This window comes from Gymnoscopelus braueri, assembly GCF_963280865.1.
Source record: "Gymnoscopelus braueri genome assembly, chromosome: 17".
NCBI lineage: Eukaryota > Metazoa > Chordata > Actinopteri > Myctophiformes > Myctophidae > Gymnoscopelus > Gymnoscopelus braueri.
In genome coordinates, this window is record NC_137617.1 from 43303349 (window position 1) to 43323508 (window position 20160).

General features: G+C 43.8%; 1 long non-coding RNA gene across 1 annotated transcript; it reads left to right on the top strand.

The window, feature by feature from the left end:
* The first annotated feature begins 17163 nt into the window (after positions 1–17163).
* LOC308104803 lies at positions 17164–19113 on the top strand. Its single transcript, XR_013934858.1, has 3 exons — positions 17164–17263; positions 17998–18099; positions 18479–19113. It is a non-coding gene; the product is annotated as an uncharacterized lncRNA (long non-coding RNA).
* The last annotated feature ends 1047 nt before the right edge of the window (positions 19114–20160 follow it).

Genomic DNA, 20160 nt, shown 5'->3' on the forward strand with positions numbered 1-20160 from the left:
CACAGACCGACCTCCCCATCAGCTGTGACATACCCAGCAGAGAGGAGATCAGGAAAGCCGTACAACAGCTGAAAAATGGAAAAGCAACAGGGCCAGATAACATCTCGGCAGAAGCCTTAAAGACAGATGTCGATACCACTGTGAGGCTGCTTTATCCACTCTTCAAACGGATCTGGGAAGAGGAACAGATACCAGCAGACTGGAAAGAGGGCCTTATCAACAAGCTCCCAAAGAAAGGGGACCTCTGTAACTGCAACAACTATAGAGGGATCACCCTACTCTCAGTGCCAGGGAAAGTGCTAAATAGAGTAATCCTAGACAGAATGAAGGATGCAGTTGACCACCAACTAAGAGACCAGCAAGCAGGATTCCGAAAGAACAGGTCATGTATAGATCAAATTGCCACGCTCCGCATTATTATAGAGCAGTCACTAGAGTGGAATGCACCACTCTACGTCAACTTCGTAGATTATGAAAAAGCTTTCGATAGTGTACATAGGGAGACCATCTGGAAGCTACTAAGACACCATGGAGTGCCCACTAAAATAGTAAACATAATCAAAAACAGCTATTCTGGAATGACTTGTAGAGTGATACACGATGGGGAGCTCACAAACCTGTTTGAGATCAAAACTGGGGTCAGACAGGGTTGTCTACTATCCCCATTCCTGTTTTTACTTGCCATTGACTGGACAATGAGAAAAACAACAGAACAAAGAAAGAACGAAATTCAGTGGACGTTATGGACACAGCTAGACGACTTGGACTTTGCCGACGACCTGGCACTACTCTCTCACAGTCACCACCAAATGCAAGAAAAAAACAAAATACTGGCAGAGACTTCCTCACAAGTAGGACTCTCCATCCACAAGGGAAAAACACAACTCATGAAGATAAATAACACCAGCACAGAGCCAATCCTTCTAGGGGACAACACGTTGGAAGAAGTAGAGTCCTTCACCTACTTGGGGAGTATCATCAGCAACCAGGGTGGTACGGATGCAGATGTGAAAGCTAGGATAGGTAAGGCAAGAACAGCATTCCTACTCCTCAAGAACATCTGGAGCTCTAGAGAGATACAACAACAAACAAAAATAAGAATATTTAACTCTAACGTAAAATCAGTCCTGCTTTATGGGGCAGAGACATGGAGAACAACAAAGACCACAACAAATAAAGTGCAAACCTTCATCAATAAATGTCTCAGAAGAATCCTGAAAATACACTGGCCAGACAAGATCAGCAATATAGACCTATGGACGAAGACCAAACAACTCCCAGCAGCAGATGAAATCGGACGAAGAAGATGGAGATGGATCGGGCACACACTACGCAAGCCAGTGTCAAATACGACCAAACAGGCTCTGACATGGAACCCCCAGGGGAAGAGAAACAGAGGTCGGCCCAAAAACACCTGGCGGAGGGATCTCCAGGCAGACACCAAGAGGCTGGGAGGCACCTGGTCGCAGATAGAAAAGAATGCCAGTGACCGAGAACTCTGGAGGTCCCTTGTCGACGGCCTATACCCTGGAAAGGGTGTCAGGCATAAGTAAGTAAGTCGGGTGATATCCATGTAAACTACAAGTCTAATCTAATGTGTTCTTTCCAATGACAGGACAGAAAGTGGTGTCGTCAGCCTGCAAAAATGAAGGAACTGCTGATGAAGACCTTTGACTACAGCCATATATATTATTTTTCAAAATAAAACGGTTACATTTACACACTGCTTGCTCTACTCATTGGTATATTCTACATTGTGTAAGCATTTATAATGACAAAATGTATGAACACCCAATTCTATAAGGGTTGTTTGTTGATACTGTTTCATGATATAGGAGATGGTCTTTCATTTGGCAGAATGGTACATAATTACATGACTGTAAGCATTACAGATATAATAGTGAAAAGGTCTTGTTCATTCTGTTAGTAGCCTATTTACTTCTACATGTAATCATTATTTTTCTGGGGACCCCAGCACATTGGATTCAACTTTACTGGTCTTAGATACAATAGGCTATAGTAAAACCTAATATTATCCATATACACCAATTGAAAGCATGAAACGGTCTCAGTTGAAAAACAAAAACAAAAAACGATTAGGCTGTGTATGACAAGAGTATTTGAACATTAGCATGTCATTCTAAAGTAATGCCCATGTTTTCTATAAGTTTAGTCCAAAGAATATAACTGGAAATGACAGTGAAACATATGCTCTCAGAAATAAGGAGTCACACATGACATGAGTATGAAACGTTTTGTTATATTATTATATTGTTGACTATATGCTGCATCTCCATGGATGTCCCGACTCCCAAGTAGAAGATGGACATCACGTCACCAGCACCGGACTGTCTACATGGTGGGATGGAATGTAGAAAAAAAATTGATGCATGCGCGCGCGCACACACAGACACACACGTTTAGTGTTACTATGCTAATTTATACATGATATATATTTAGTTCACTATAAGATACAATCAAATCAATACAGAACACAATACAACAGCAGCCAAGACACAGTGATGATGGGACTGACATCCTGGTAACTTGCAATGGGTAGGCTACTGGTCCAACTACAGGTTCAACAGAGGCAGATTTCACGTGGTCCAAGAAAGAACATGGCTTCGATGTCGTGTTTTGTGATCCAAAGGTAGACAAAAAAGTCGGAAAAGTTCAGCATTCAGTGTTGCCAGATCTTGTGAGAGAAATAAGCAACCAGGTATATGAAAACAAGCCCAAAAGAAAATACCTGTGCCAAGAGCACTTTAAACCTAGACATGGGCTATTTGAAAATTGCCGATCTACAAACTCACAATGCGTAACGATGTGACGCAGTGTGAGCTTGTAGATCTGCTATTTTCCCAAAAATCTTGAGGGGAAAAAAGTGCAAAATGTGGAATATTTTTTAAACATTTTAACAACACATTTTTGGTAGGGTCTCCCTGGCAAATATGTTGGCGCGCAGTGCACAGATGAGGGTCCGTGGAAAAGTACATGAACATGTTTTAAACAACAATCAAAACATTTGGAAACGAGCCCAAATATCAACTACATTTTAGAAACCAGCCGCTTATAATAAGCAGACATGGCAACACTGGCCAATGTGCTGTATGTGTTTGTTGATGTTGTTGTAGTGAGAACTGGGAGGGGAAAGTTACAATGTAGACCACGCCCCCACGCAGCCTCCTCCCCACAAGGAAGTGCAGTGCCACAAAGCATTGTGGTCATTGTAGTAATGCAGCCAAACCCCAGTCATCCAGTCAAAGTCAAGACTTCTATATTTTTCGGGCCATAGGGTGCAAATTTGAAATTTTGCTACTGTTATCTACTATATTATAATAGATAATTAATATATATATTATTAACATTGAGTGACTGCAAGTTCTTCCAGGGGTGAAATGCTCCTTTAAGCACCAACAACAAAGCTGCATGCTAGGCTGCTACAGCGGTAGTATTTGTGCAAATCACCCAGGCATTCATTGTCGCACCTCTTGATTCCATGTAGTGGGCACACAGACTGGCGGGCGTGCATTTGTGTGTACGTGCGTGTTGGTCAAGAGGTGGCCATATGCCACATACGCACAAATTCAGTCCACTACACCCCGGCCAAATTATTTTAAGCAATATTTTTGGCCTAAGTAGGGCAAAATAAATTAGCCCAAGTCACATTGTCTTTGACTTACAGTAGGCAAAATCAAATGGCCTAGATCACACTCTTGACATAGGCCATTACTGTGGTGGGAACAGCATCATCTTTAATAAGGATATACTGTAAAGGCAATTTGACCAAAGAAATATTTGAATATTTAATTATGTTATATACGATATATATCCTATATTAAAATTGCCTAGAGGGTCAACCGACGGGCGGACGGGCGGACGGACGGTGGACGTCACAAACGTCAAGACCAAACTTGCCACAAACACTGTTCAGGGGTCTGCCATGAAGATAGTCACACCCAAAAAACTAAATTGCATACATTTGGGCCATGACAGCAGTGTTTAACACTTCAAATGGCCATAACTCGTGACCATTGCTCTGATCAGCGCAATATAGGGCTGGAGATGCGGCCTTCAATTTTGTGTGTGAGTGTGTATGTGTGTGTGTGTGTGTGTGTGTGTGTGTGTGTGTGTGTGTGTGTGTGTGTGTGTGTGTGTGTGTGCGTACGTACGTGTGTGCTTGTGTCCGGGAAGCCTTTGAGAGATGACGAAGGAGTAATAGAGGACACACCGCAGCATCTGTACCAAGATAAAAAAGAGAGAAGTATGGTTACAGAAGCGGTCACTTTTATCATCAACTTCATGTGAAATTGTGTCCATAGATCGTTTGGACAGAAAAGTTGCAAAATAATCTTCCAAATGATTGTAACACAAAGGAATGAATTAAACTGAAGTGCACAATGCAAGGAATTAAGTCTTAAATTGTGTCATTGAAGTGATTGAACCAAAATCGAAATCTTAAAAAAAAAAAAAAAAGTGATTCTCTGCCCAAATAATTGTAACCAGCCCTTTCACCTGATGAGACATATCAATAGCAAGGCTTATGCAAAGGATAAAATGTCATTTAGATAGCATAGCACAGCACAGATGCCAGGTTCATTTGGTGACCTGGCTGGCATCCTATAGTGTGTATATAGTTTCATTGTACAGATTATAGTTTTTTTTATTATACTGTTTATTTATACTGATGATAAATTCTTAGTTTACCTATGATCTATTACTAGATTACTATTTCTATGCATTTGATGTATTACCTCGTGTTTTCCTTGCTTACCGTAAATCGCTCTGGATTACCTATAGGTTGTTATACACCTTTCATCCGGGAGCCACCAATTTACCAGCCAGACCAGCCAATTTATTTTGACCTACTTAGGCCAAAAATATTACTAACGGTGTGTCGGACTAGTGGGGTGAAACCCAGTATAAGTGTATACAGGGATTTCGAAAGTGACAATTTAATGACTTTTAAGACCCTTTTTAATACCAAATTGGCCAAGTTTACAAATGTTTCGTAAGAAAGAGGCAACTCCTTGCAGTGCGAGGCGTTGTGAGATTGAAATCGAAAATGACACAGATGCTTTCCCGGTTGTAATGGGTTAAGCACCAACAACAAAGCTGCATGCTAGGCTGCTACAGCGGTAGTATTTGTGCAAATCACCCAGGCATTCATTGTCGCACCTCTTGATTCCATGTAGTGGGCACACAGACTGGCGGGCGTGCATTTGTGTGTACGTGTGTGTTGGTCAAGAGGTGGCCATATGCCACATACGCACAAATTCAGTCCACTACACCCCGGCCAAATTATTTTAAGCAATATTTTTGGCCTAAGTAGGGCAAAATAAATTAGCCCAAGTCACATTGTCTTTGACTTAGGCAAAATCAAATGGCCTAGATCACACTCTTGACATAGGCTATTACTGTGATGGGAACAGCATCATCTTTAATAAGGATATACTGTAAAGGCAATTTGACCAAAGAAATATTTGAATATTTAATTATGTTATATACGATATATATCCTATATTAAAATTGCCTAGAGGGTCAACCGACGGGTGTACGGGCGGACGGACGGTGGACGTCACAAACGTCAAGACCAAACTTGCCAAAAACACTGTTCAGGGGTCTGCCATGAAGGTAGTCACACCCAAAAAACTAAATTGCATACATATGGGCCACGACAGCAGTGTTTAACACTTCAAATGGCCATAACTCGGTGACCATTGCTCTGATCAGCGCAATATAGGGCTGATATGCCGCCTTCAATTTTGTGTGTATGTGTGTGTGTGTGTGTGTGTGTGTGTGTGTGTGTGTGTGTGTGTGTGTGTGTGTGTGTGTGTGTGTGTGTGTGTGTGTGCGTGTGTGCGTGCGTGCGTGCGTGCGTGCGTGCGTGCGTGCGTGCGTGCGTGCGTGCGTGCGTGCGTGCGCGCGTGTGTGTGTGCGTGCGTGCTTGTGTCCGGGAAGCCTTTGAGAGAAGATGACGAAGGAGTAATAGAGGACACACTGCAGCATCTCTGTACCAAGATAAAAAAGAGAGAAGTATCATCAACTTCATGTGAAATGTGTCCGTAGATCCTATCACATGGATAGAAAAGTTGCAAAAATAATCTTTCAAATTATTGTAACACAAAGGAATTAATTAAACTGAAGTGCACAATGCAAGGAATTAAGTCTTAAAAATGTAATTGAAGATTTTGATTTTGGTTCAATGACACCATTTTTTTATCAGATTCCCAGCCCAAATAATTGTAACCAGCCCTTTCACCTGATGAGACATCTCTTTAGCAAGGCTTATGCAAAGGCTAAAATGTAATTTAGATAGCATAGCATAGCACAGATGGCAGGTTCATTTGGTGACCTGGCATCCTATAGAGTGTATATAGTTTCATTGTACAGATTATTTATTTTATCTTATTATACTGTTTATTTATACTGATGATAAGTTCTTGGTTTACCTATGATCTATTACTAGATTACTATTTCTATGCATTTGATGTATTACCTTGTGTTTTCCTTGCTTACCGTAAATCGCCCTGGATTACCTATAGGTTGTTATACACCTTTCATCCGGGAGCCACCAATTTACCAGCCAGACCAGCCAATTTATTTTGACCTACTTAGGCCAAAAATATTACTAACGGTGTGTCGGACTAGTGGGGTGAAACCCAGTATAAGTATATACAGGGATTTCTAAAGTGACAATTTAATGACTTTTAAGACCCTTTTTAATACCAAATTGGCCAAATTTGCAAATGTTACGTAAGAAAGAGGCAACGCCTTGCAGTGCGAGGCGTTGTGAGCTTGAAATCTTGAATGACACAGATGCTTTCCCGGTTGTAATGGGTTAAGCACCAACAACAAAGCTGCATGCTAGGCTACTACAGCGGCAGCATGTGTGCAAATCACCCAGGCATTCATAGTCGCACCTCTTGATTCCATGTAGCGGGCACACAGTCTGGCGGGCGTTCATGTGTGTGTAAGTGTGTGTTGGTCAAGAGGTGGCCATATGCCACATACGCACAAATTCAGTCCACTACACCCCGGCCAAATTATTTTAAGCAATATTTTTGGCCTAAGTAGGGCAAAATAAATTAGCCCAAGTCACAGTGTCTTTGACTTAGGCAAAATCAAATGGCCTAGATCACACTCTTGACATAGGCCATTACTGTGGTGGGAACAGCATCATCTTTAATAAGGATATACTGTAAAGGCAATTTGATCAAAGAAATATTTGAATATTTAATTGTGTTATATACGATATATATGCTCCGATCCACACCAAACTTGCCACAAACACTGTTCAGGGGTCTGCCATGAAGATAGTTACACCCCAAAAACTAAATTGCATACATATGGGCCATGACAGCAGTGTTTAACACTTCAAATGGCCATAACTCGGTGACCATTGCTCTGATCAGCACAATATAGGGCTGGATATGCGGCCTTCAATTTTTTGTGTGTGTGTGTGTGTGTGTGTGTGTGTGTGTGTGTGTGTGTGTGTGTGTGTGTGTGTGTGTGTGTGTGTGTGTGTGTGTGTGTTTGCGTACGTACGTGTGCTTGTGTCCGGGAAGCCTTTGAGAGATGACGAAGGAGAAATAGAGGACACACCGCAGCATCTGTACCAAGATAAAAAAGAGAGAAGTATGGTTACAGAAGCGGTCACTTTTATCATCAAACTCATGTGAAATTGTGTCCATAGATTGTATCACATGGACAGAAAAGTGGCAAAATAATCTTCCAAATGATTGTAACACAAAGGAATTAATTAAACTAAAGTGCACAATGCAAGGAATTAAGTCTTAAATTGTGTCATTGAACCAAAATCGAAATCTTCATAAAAAAATTAAAATCAGATTCTCTGCCCAAATAATTGTAACCAGCCCTTTCACCTGATGAGACATATCAATAGCAAGGCTCATGCAAAGGCTAAAATGTCATTTAGATAGCATGTTATGTAGACAGATGCCAGGTTCATTTGGTGACCTGGCATCATATCGTGTGTATATAGTTTAATTGTACAGATTATTCATCTTTTTTTAATTATACTGTTTATTTATACTGATGATAAGTTCTTGGTTTGCCTACGATCTATTACTAGATTACTATTTCTATGCATTTGATGTATTACCTCGTGTTTTCCTTGCTTACCGTAAATCGCTCTGGATTACCTGTAGGTTTGTTATACACCTTTCATCCGGGAGCCACCAATTTACCAGCCAGACCAGCCAATTTATTTTGACCTACTTAGGCCAAAAACATTACTAACGGTGTGTCGGACTAGTGTGGTGAAACCCAGTATAAGTATATACAGGGATTTCTAAAGTGACAATTTAATGACTTTTAAGACCCTTTTTAATACCAAATTGGCCAAATTTGCAAATGTTTCGTAAGAAAGAGGCAACGCCTTGCAGTGCGAGGCGTTGTGAGATTGAAATCTAAAATGACACAGATGCTTTCCCGGTTGTAATGGGTTAAGCACCAACAACAAAGCTGCATGCTAGGCTGCTACAGCGGTAGTATTTGTGCAAATCACCCAGGCATTCATTGTCGCACCTCTTGATTCCATGTAGCGGGCACACAGTCTGGCGGGCGTGCATTTGTGTGTACGCGTGTTGGTCAAGAGGTGGCCATATGCCACATACGCACAAATTCAGTCCACTACACCCCGGCCAAATTATTTTAAGCAATATTTTTGGCCTAAGTAGGGCAAAATAAATTAGCCCAAGTCACATTGTCTTTGACTTAGGCAAAATCAAATGGCCTAGATCACACTCTTGACATAGGCCATTACTGTGATGGGAACAGCATAATCTTTAATAAGGATATACTGTAAAGGCAATTTGACCAAAGAAATATTTGAATATTTAATTATGTTATATACGATATATATCCTATATTAAAATTGCCTAGAGGGTCAACCGACGGGCGGACGGGCGGACGGACGGTGGACGTCACAAACGTCAAGACCAAACTTGCACAAACACTGTTCAGGGGTCTGCCATGAAGATAGTCACACCCAAAAAACTAAATTGCATACACATGGGCCATGACAGCAGTGTTTAACACTTCAAATGGCATAACTCGTGACCATAGCTCTGATCAGCGCAATATAGGGCTGGATATGCGGCCTTCAATTTTGTGTGTGTGTGTGTGTGTGTGTGTGTGTGTGTGTGTGTGTGTGTGTGTGTGTGTGTGTGTGTGTGTGTGTGTGTGTGTGTGTGTGTGTGTGCGTGCGGACAGCAGTGTTTAACACTTCAAATGGCATAACTCGTGACCATAGCTCTGATCAGCGCAATATAGGGCTGGATATGCGGCCTTCAATTTTTTGTGTGTGTGTGTGTGTGTGTGTGTGTGTGTGTGTGTGTGTGTGTGTGTGTGTGTGTGTGTGTGTGTGTGTGTGTGTGTGTGTGTGTGTGTGTGTGTGTGTGTGTGTGTGTGTGTGTGTGTGTGTGTGTGTGTGTGTGTGTGTGCGTGCGTGCGTGCGTGCGTGCGTGCGTACTTACGTGTGTGCTTGTGTCCGGGAAGCCTTTGAGAGATGACGAAGGAGTAATAGAGGACACACCGCAGCATCTGTAGTACCAAGATAAAAAAAGAGAGAAGTATGGTTACAGAAGCGGTCACTTTTATCATCAACTTCATGTGAAATTGTGTCCATAGATCGTATCACATGGACAGAAAAGTTGCAAAATAATCTTCCAAATGATTGTAACACAAAGGAATGAATTAAACTGAAGTGCACAATGCAAGGAATTAAGTCTTAAATTGTGTCATTGAACCAAAATCGAAATCTTCGATAAAAAATAAAAAAAAGTGATTCTCTGCCCAAATAATTGTAACCAGCCCTTTCACCTGATGAGACATATCAATAGCAAGGCTTATGCAAAGGCTAAAATGTCATTTAGATAGCATAGCACAGATGGCAGGTTCATTTGGTGACCTGGCATCCTATAGTGTGTATATAGTTTCATTGTACAGATTATTCTTTTTTTTTATTATACTGTTTATTTATACTGATGATAAGTTCTTGGTTTGCCTACGATCTATTACTAGATTACTATTTCCATGCATTTGATGTATTACCTCGTGTTTTCCTTGCTTACCGTAAATCAGTCTGGCGTGCGTGCATTTGTGTGTACGTGCGTGTTGGTCAAGAGGTGGCCATATGCCACATACGCACAAATTCAGTCCACTACACCCCGGCCAAATTATTTTAAGCAATATTTTTGGCCTAAGTAGGGCAAAATAAATTAGCCCAAGTCACAGTGTCTTTGACTTAGGCAAAATCAAATAGCCTAGATCACACTCTTGACATATAGGCCATTACTGTGGTGGGAACAGCATAAAGTGCACAGTCCAATGAACTCACCTGAGTCTAAAATTGTGTTCCAACACTGGTGACCTATCGAAATAAGTGACTCCAGTTGTTCCAGCTGTTTTAATATTCCATATGAATTCATGTGAAATTTGACCCTCTAGCTTAGTAGGTTCCCATGTAATTGTTTGGTTCCCTTTGATGTTTTTATACCCTGTAGCACTTTGAGGTTTGCAAAAAATGTAAAGTGTGTTATGAATAAAATGTGTTATTGTCTCCGCCAGGCCAAAAGGCATGGCGAGAGAGTATGTTTGTCTCCGCCAGGCCGAAAGGCATGGCGAGAGAGTATGTTTTGCACCCTGTCCGTCCGTGTGTCTGTGTGTCCGTGTGTCTGTCCGTCCGTCGCCCCCTCCGTCTGTGGACAGCTAATCTCCGCCACCGTTGGCATGCTCGCAACGAAACTGTGCACGCACAATCCCTGGATGCCAGAGCAGAATCTCTGCCCCAAAATGTTCACATGGGCCTGTCATAGCGCCACCAGTAGGCTGCTTTTTGCTAAACAATTCTTTTTTACAGTACTCCAAAAGATTTTGTCCGAACATCACGCAAATTGGTACACAGTATCGCTATAGTCATACAAAGAAATGTATCTTTCAGATTTTTCATATTCCATTCTGATTGGCTAAGCGATTTCCCTGCGATTTTGCACACACATTCCCACTAGGCCGAGGAAGAAATGGCAATTGAAATGTTTCAAATCAGCCTCATGGTGGCGCTATAACAGGCTGATTCGTGTTTTTACCAATAGCTGCACCTCTCTCTCTCTCTCTCTCTCTCTCTCTCTCTATCGTATTGTGGCCTCTGTATTGTGATACATATCGTATCGTGAGGTTGCAGGCGATACCCGGCCCTACTTATTATTGTGGTAATTGAACATTACATAGACCCTCCACAAAAATGTGATTATGCGATCGCAGAATTTACTGTATAATCAGTAAAATGGCGCATAATTATGCAGGGGTAACGTTTTTTCAAAAAGCCTGCATCGCATAATATGCGCTTTGCATCGCATAATATGCGCTTCGCATAATATGCGCTTCGCATCGCATATTTCGCATATTGCCGCATATTGCCGCATATTGCCGCATATTTCACAACTTTCCGCATATTTCACAACTTCCCGCAATTTCACAGCATAAAATTGCAAAAAAACCCTGCATATTTCATCGCAAAATCAAGGTTATTATGTCACTCCTCTCGTAATATACTTACTTATGGGATATCAGCGCCCCCTGGCGATGCACAGAGCAAAACACATGGACTCCCGCAACAATTTCATTGGATAGGGTCATGTTACGCGGAACCGGTAGTCCGGAAGGAGTATAAAACCCCTCGTGTAACTGGGATACGCCCTCTTTCTTCACTCTGCACTAGCGAATGCGCAGAGTTTTCAGCACAACAGCACGGAGAACTTTTGCTCGATCCCAACAAATCCCAAAGCGAGGGCACGGAGTGTACCTCTACGGTACCTCTATGGGCGTTTCAGGCTTAAAAAGTTTCATTGGCCGCCAAGATCGCATTAATGCGATCTAATAAATAGCTTAGCCGCCAAGATCTATGGTCTTTTTTGTGGTTTAATCTCTGATCACGCTATTCTGTAATGAATCACTCTAAGTTTCAGGTTCCACTTACTTCACCCACCACTGCATCCGGTTTTATGACGCAAATTCCGTTTCCGGTTTTCTTTTTTTTTTCACGGTCATTTTTGGCCAGAATAGGGAAACACACGGTTTTTCACACGGTATAAAAAACGAACGGAGACCTCCCCTTCTATAATCTATGGTCTGGGTGACGAACAGTCATCGCCGTCGTGTATCACATCGTAATTTTCGCCGATCAGAGAATCTGAGACCACGTCACATCCGGTTTGACGTATTTGACTGTTTGACTGGGTGTGGGGGGGGCGAGTGAGTCAGCGAGCTGATCAAGCTGGCTATTTGCTGCTCTCTAGTGGTGGAACGATCGTATGAGTTCAAAAGTCCAGCTAGACAATCTATATGAAAATTAAATAACAAAATAACAAAACAAAAAAACACGCAAATCGCTGGCAAGGGGGGAGTACTTTATGAAAATAACTCTGGCAGTCAATGTTAATTAACGCTCCCGCGTTACCTCATCTTTATCGTTATTTGTTATTTTATTTCCTATCCTCTCTGTTTTCCCCGTGTCGAGCTAGCTCAGGCTTCTATTAGGTTAGGCCGCAAGCTAGACGTTAAAGGAGAATTCCGGACAAATTAAGTGTTATCTTTCATGTCTCGTTACTCACCTAGCGACGTCAAAAGTGGCGTTCTTTTTTTCCATATATTCCCCTGTCGTCATTTTTTAAACACCCTCCGTTGTTATAATGGGAGCGAGTGGGTTAGTGAAGTTCGTCTATTATAACCGACGCAATGTTATTTTTTTCTCTACTACGATTCATTGTAGAGTCTCATGATAGTCAAACATGCGCTGAAAATTCCTGCGAGCCTGCCGTTAATGGCGAACGATTTAACACTGGATGCTTGTTTCTTTCCAGAACCTGGCAACTCGTGTTGCCAAAAAAAGAACGCCACTTTTTACGTCGCTAGGTGAGTAACGAGACATGAAAGATAACACTTAATTTGTCCGGAATTCTCCTTTAAGTTAGGCTAGGTGGCTACCTAGCCTTATCTCGCCACGTGTCGGAGCAGGATAGGATGGAGGCTCCGAAGGTCTGCGGCCTAGTGGGCTGCAGTCTTCTTGTGGCAGCCGATGATCCGCACCGCCTGTGCATCTCCTGCCTGGCGCCGCACCATGCACTCCTCGCCCGCTACCACCCAGCAGACGAGGACGCCTGCCGGGCATGTGCATGCTTTACGGTCTTCCATTTGGATCATCGGCTGTCGAGGGCCAATCTGCTCGCTGCCTCTGCAAGCGACGACCGCGGCGGCCTTCCCCTCGCCAGGGGGCCTGCAGCACCGCTGGTTGTTCCGCTAGTGGCCCAGAACCTTGGAGCCATGGGCCCGCCGCTTCACGCCGCTCCAAGGGCCAGCGACGCTACTCGAGACCGGCGCGGGGTGGCCTCCGGGGCCTTAACCTCGTCGCCGGTCTCCGCCAGTGGCGCCCCTGCTTCCCCCTCCGTCTCCCTTCCAACCTGGGTCAACTCGCCGACGCCCGAAGGCAGCATCATCTTCTCCGATGTCAAGGACACCACAGGTGACGCCGACATGGATGAAGGTGGGGAAGAGGAGGAAGAAGGGGAACTCACCTCGTACCAGGAGGTCCAGGAGGTGACGATGTCGAGCCCGGGGCCTGACGTTCCTTCTGCTCCTGCGTCGGAGGCCTCTACCGCAGGCAAGGAGCCACTCAAGCCAGTATCGGCTATCTTCAGGCGGGCCATCGTGAGGTGCGGCCTGGAGCAACCGATGGAGGCAGGCGCAGCCCCGGTTCCAGGTTTCCAAGGTCTGGCAGCCCTTCCCCCCAGATGGGTGGAATCGAAACTGCTTCCCGAGGCCAGCGGCGTCAGGAATGCCTTGCAGTTCTCGTGGGCCGAGAGAGAGGAGCCATCCAAACTGGGGTTTGTGACGAAGCTCGTCTCAGCTGCAGACCTGGGGGTCGTCGGCCTTCCCCCGATGGACCCGACTCTGGCCAGGAGTCTCGGGGACGGCAAGCCTGGCTCCGTAAAGATTGTCGATGAGAGACCCGTCTTCACGGACCAGAGCAGGAGGACCAACACCGGGTCGCTGAACGTCCTCTACAAGGCCTCGGGCCGTGCTGCGGAGGCATTCAACGCCATGGCCCTCCTGCAAGGATCGGCCGCCAAGAGACTCGTGGAGCTGGTGGCCAAACCCTTGGGGGACCAGGCCACAGCTACAGAGGTACACGCCGAGTGGGTCGCAGATGCAAAGGAGCTCGAAAGGCTGGTGCAGATCGCCATCATGTGCACCTGCCACGGCATGATGTGGACGGGTCGAGCCATGGCCCTCGTCGCGGACATGGAGAGTGCGAAATGGCTCGAACTCGCCGCCGAGTACGACAAGGACTTCGCCCCGAAGCTGCTCCATCTCCCCCTCAAGGCGGATAATCTGTTTCACACGGCCGCCGAGCTGCTGCGCAGCACAAAGGCGGAGGAGACACAGACCCCGGCCCCACTTGCTGAAAATCAGCCTCAAAAGAGGAAAGCCCCCGCTCGCCGACAGGGAACATCCCGCTCATCTTCGACCAGAACCAGCTCCCGGGAGGGACGGCCTGGTTCGCTCGGAGTGGGCGACGTCAGACGCAAGGATGAGAAGCCCCCCCCCCCCCCCCCCCCGCCCCCACCCTCTTCCCCGAAGTCCCAACGCAAGGACAGCGGGGCTAGTGGAAGAGGGCGGGGTAGGTGACATTTCCTTCCCGGTTTCACCAGGCCCTCAGCTGGCCCCACCACTACCACTAGGTCGGTGTGGTGTAGGGCCCTTTCCCCAGCTGCACTTAGGGAAAAGGACTGGCGCTTGCCTTGCCCCGATGGACAGAGCCACGGGCGGCTCCTCGGGGACAAAGAGACTAAAAGAGACGCTTTACAATGTGAACAAGGTTCAATTTTGTCGTCCTGTGGTCCCACTGTGTGTGAAAGATGTGCAGCCTGTGTGTGGAATAAAAGTATTGCATATTACACAACCGCTCATTATTTCCCCTGTCAGAGTACGATGCGGATCGCACCCCGAAGCAAATGGGGTGCCCCATCATCATCTCTCTTTAATGAGCCCACAGTGCTCGGTCTGTCCCTTGGTCGACAGTCCGAGCACTGCTGGGACGATACCGAAGCATGCAATGACCAACTTGAATCAATTGAAGGTACAACCTTTTACAATGAATCAAATGTCTCTAAAGTGTTGCTTTCAGGGTGTAAAACAGGTGCCCAATGTAAACGTAAAATATCTAACTGGGTCACGCCAGTTCTCTCATCCGTCCGGCAGATGGCAGAAAAGCGCCTCTGTGGGACGGAGGAGAGACAAGATGGCCGCCTCCCTCAACCTCCCCAAGATGGCGGACGAGGAGAGGCGGATGTTTACATGTCAGAGGGCCCCGGTGTTACACCGGTCACGCTCCCCTTGAGTGACGAGAGCTACGTTCCGGGTAGCACCCTCGTCGCAGAAAGGTTCCGCTGTGACGACACTCAGAGCGACGGCGCCTCCGCTTCCCTCGGGAACGAGCACGCACTCTGCGGTGACGATGACGTCAATACCCCGCGCCTCTCCACGGACCCAGCTGTAGCTAACGGTCCCCATGGAAACGGACGCGAGCTCCACGGAGAAGGTGACGTCAGCAGCCCCCACCTTCCCGTCGAATCCCCTCGCTCTGTGTTTGGATCAATGGAAAGCCTGCAAACCGAATCCCTGGGTGCTGCGCACTGTTCGAAAGGGCTACAGGTTGCAGTTTTCCAGCAAACCTCCGATGTCAGACAAAGTACTGTTTTCTCGAGCGTCGGGCCCTGCGGCCGTGACGCTGAGGGAGGAGGTTTTGTCTCTCTTGAGCAAAGGTGCGATCAGAGAATTATCTCCGGATCAGAACCGGTTGGGGTTCTATTCGGAATACTTTCTGGTGAAAAAGAAGGGGGGGGGCGTGAGACCCATTCTGAATCTGAAAGGCCTCAGATATCTGAGGGTCTTCAATTTTCGAACGCTAACAACCAGGACGCTGTTACGCACGGTACGACGGGGGGATTGGTGGACGAGTATAGATCTCAAGGATGCTTATTTCCACGTCCCAATCTACCCTCCGCACCGGAAATTCCTGTGCTTTGGCTACGAAGGGAAAGTGTACGAGTACACGGTTCTTCCTTTTGGCATGTCACTGAGCCCCAGGGTTTTCGTGAAATGCACCGATGCGGCAATAGCTCCACTGAGGCAGCAGAGTACAATTCCAAGTACTTGGGGGTCCCCATCTCATTATGATTATTTTGTTGAGACGCGGCCTGAAAAGTTTGGGCTAACAACGGGTCGCTTTGGGACGTGTTGTGAGCTTGTAGATCGGCTTTTTTCAAATAGCCTAAGTATGCATAGGGCTGAAGTGGGCAATGCATGTTTTGTAATAATAATCAAAATCTGCAATGAATTTTATTCATAACTCACTTTACATTTCTGCAAACCTCAAAGTGCTACAGGGTATAAAAACATGGCATAAAACAACAAAGGCAACAAAACAATTACATGGGAACCTACTAGGCTAGAGGGTCAAATATCACATGAATTGGATCAGATTCATAATGGAATATTAAAACAGCTGGAACAACTGGAGTCACTTATTTCGATAAGTCACCAGTGTTGGAACACGATTTTAGACTCAGGTGAGTTCATTGGACTGTGCACTTTAGTTAGCTTTATTGAACTAATTCCTTTGAATTGTACTTTAGAAGATTATTTTGGCACTTTTCTGCCCATGTGATTATTGTGATACGATCTACAGACAACACATTTCAACATGAAGTTGATGATAAAGGTGACCGCTTCTGTAACTTAGTCATACTTCTCTCTTTTTTATCTTGGTACAGATGCTGAGGTGTGTCCCCTATTACTCCTTCGTCATCTTCTCTCAAAGGCTTCCCAGACACGCACGCACGCATGCACGCACGCACGCACGCGCACGTACGCACGCACGCACACACATACAGTATTGTATGCAGTTTATAGGTGATAACTTACTAAAGATTAAGATGTGGTTGTTATTTTTCATTCTAGATGGTTACAATTCAACAACAATAAATCCTAAAGACTTAGAACAAATGACACATGTATTTATACATATTAACACGTTGACTCCCATGCAGACACCAGCAACGCCCCCTTAACAAAGCTATTAAAGCGGTTAACACTGCTGCTCAATGTGTCATTTGAACCTCTGTGTCCGACACAATGCGTCTGATCATACTCATCCTTGGCCTCGTGCTCTTACCTCATGGTAAGTATTTGCTATATGCTTTTTGTTGTCTGCTATCTGCCTTTCACAACATGTGAATAATAATAATAATAATAATAATAATAATAATAATAATACATTAATGATATACAGTAATTTCACTGTGACAGTGAAATACACACACAGTGTAACATCTGATACTCAAGTTAATGTTATAGTATATAATATACCCACTAATATCTGATACTCAAGTTAATATTATAGTGTATATAATATACCTACTAACATCTGATACTCAAGTTAATATTATAGTATATTATATACCTACTAACAACTGATACTGAAATTTATATTTGAGTAGATTATATACCTACTAACAAGTTAATATATTAGTAGATTATATACCTACTAACAAGTTAATATATTAGTAGTAGATTATATAACTACTAACAAGTTAATATTATAGCTGATTATATACCTACTGACAAGTTAATATATTAGTATATTATATACCTACTAACAAGTTAATTTTATAGCTGATTATATTACCTACTAACAAGTTAATATAATAATAGATTATATACTAACATCTGCCCAAGCTATCACTTAGATATCTGTGAGTATCAATCTACCTTAAATAAACTAGATATATATTTTTACCCAGATTTACACTGCTCATTAAAGTTTTAAATTATAAACGTTTGTTTGGAATGTGTGTAAAGTTTACATCAGTTTTCAATTTTAACCTGTGTGATATTGTTTACCTGTTGTCTTAGCCTCTGCCTTGAAGTGCTATGTGTGCAGCAGCCCAGACCAACCCGTCTGCACCAAGCCTGAAGATTGTCGTCCGGGTCAGGATAGATGCATGGAGGCAACCGGTAATATTCTTATTGCTTCAGACAACTGCCTCTCCTTTTTACACAAACATTTCACCTTCCTTAGCTCAGAAAAAAATGTCCATGATTTTTCTAGACTTTTAAGGCCACCACTGATTTTCAGCCAACATTACTGAATGATGAAAATACGTTGTATTTCATTAAAAAGTAGTGAAAGTGTTTACAGCTGGTACAGACAGTAATGTGTGTGTGTGTGTGTGTGTGTGTGTGTGTGTGTGTGTGTGTGTGTGTGTGTGTGTGTGTGTGTGTGTGTGTGTGTGTGTGTGTGTGTGTGTGTGTGTGCGTGCGTGCGTGCGTGCGTGCGTGCGTGCGTGCGTGCGTGCGTGCGTGCGTGCGTGCGTGCGTGCGTGCGTGCGTGCAGTGAATAAAGCACCCATTAAGGCCTGCTTTACATCGGCCCAGTGTGCATCGGCCACACTGAAAGAAGCGCACCCGGAGGGGAAATGCTGTGACAGTGACTTGTGCAACGGAGCCGTTGCACAAGTCTCTGAAACCGGCGTCTCTGGATCCTCCGACTCTGGAGCCACCATCTCTGCAGTGAGCCTCTTGGTCCTGGCAGCACCACTGGTCTGTGTCGCTCTGCTCAACTGAAGGATTCTCTCTGCTCCAGTTTGACCCTGACATCTTGTATGATGTCTAAGTGCTATCATCTAGCTTTTCAGGGGTCGGCAACCTTTGTGACACAAAGTGCCACGTTTTGTTTTATTGGTAGGTCAGTGTGCCATATCAACATTAACTTTAATTATTGTGATTACACCACATCAAAATAAACAGATTTTGATTTCCCATAATACATAAACTTATTTTTGTTTGAATGAATGTAGAATTATGTGCAGGATATAATTTGCATACAGATGTGAGGGGACTTAATTTAATTGACTAATTATTTCTATATATTTTAGCTGATCCACTCCCCAAATCATCCTCATTGATTTACCACTGCTTGTCATTCTGTATTTTTTTTATAATAAACCTTATGTGTGCAGCATCCATTCATTTGTATTAACATATTTCTTTTTATAACCCGGTCATAACAATACATTATTGTCATTGTACCTTATTATGCATTTTGATGACCGGGTTATCCGTCATCAAATTACCGGAGACTCCGCCGGTCATCAAATGATTGGTTCAGAAATGCGACAAAAACTAAAAACTCAGTGGGTGTGCAATTGATAGAAAATAAGTCATTTTTTGGGTGAACTACTCGTTTGCATGGAGTCCATTCCACAGAACTGCTGCCGAGTATTAACATATTAAAACCGAGGAAACTATCTGTGTCATTTTAGATTTTAGCTATATAGCAACATACGTTTTTCAGAAAACTCTTAGGATTTAGAACAGTGAATGGAGAAAGTGTGAATGGAGGAAATCACTCCTTTTCATGGTGGAAGGTGGAGCTTCTTCAAAGACATGTCTATAGAACGCCCAGAGAGAACTTAGATATCCTGGAGAATAGGAATTGTTCACTGGTATTTTCTTGTTCATGAAATACCAGTATTTTTAGTCTGTTTCTGTAATTACTCTGTAGCACAAGAGTAGAGCCAAACCACTGAATACAATGCAATATCATTACAATAAATGTAGTGTTATCTTGACAAGAGAAACATTATATAATGCTGCATTGAAAGTAATGTTGAAATTGATTTAATACATCGATGGAAGGAGGGTAACTAACTTGCTTTAAAGCGGCGCTTTAACACAAATTCTGACCTGAAGGTCAAGATTCAATTCTATTTGCTCAAAGGTAAAAATGTCGGTACTTGCACAGGAAATCAGGTTCAAATCCGGGGTAGAAGAGGAAAGTTACAGAGTGCAGCTTTAAGCACATTCAACTTGGCATCCCTATTTTGGGCATGTCATTATAGGTAAAACGTTCAAAACATGATCAATTAAAAATATATATATAGTGGGGAAAAAAGGACCGATCAACATGCGATATGTGACGCATTCAGAATACAGAGAAGATCTTTAAGATAACAGGTTTAAATATAAATGTTATATTATGATTATCTCTTTCTCTATCATGATGTGGTTTCTCTG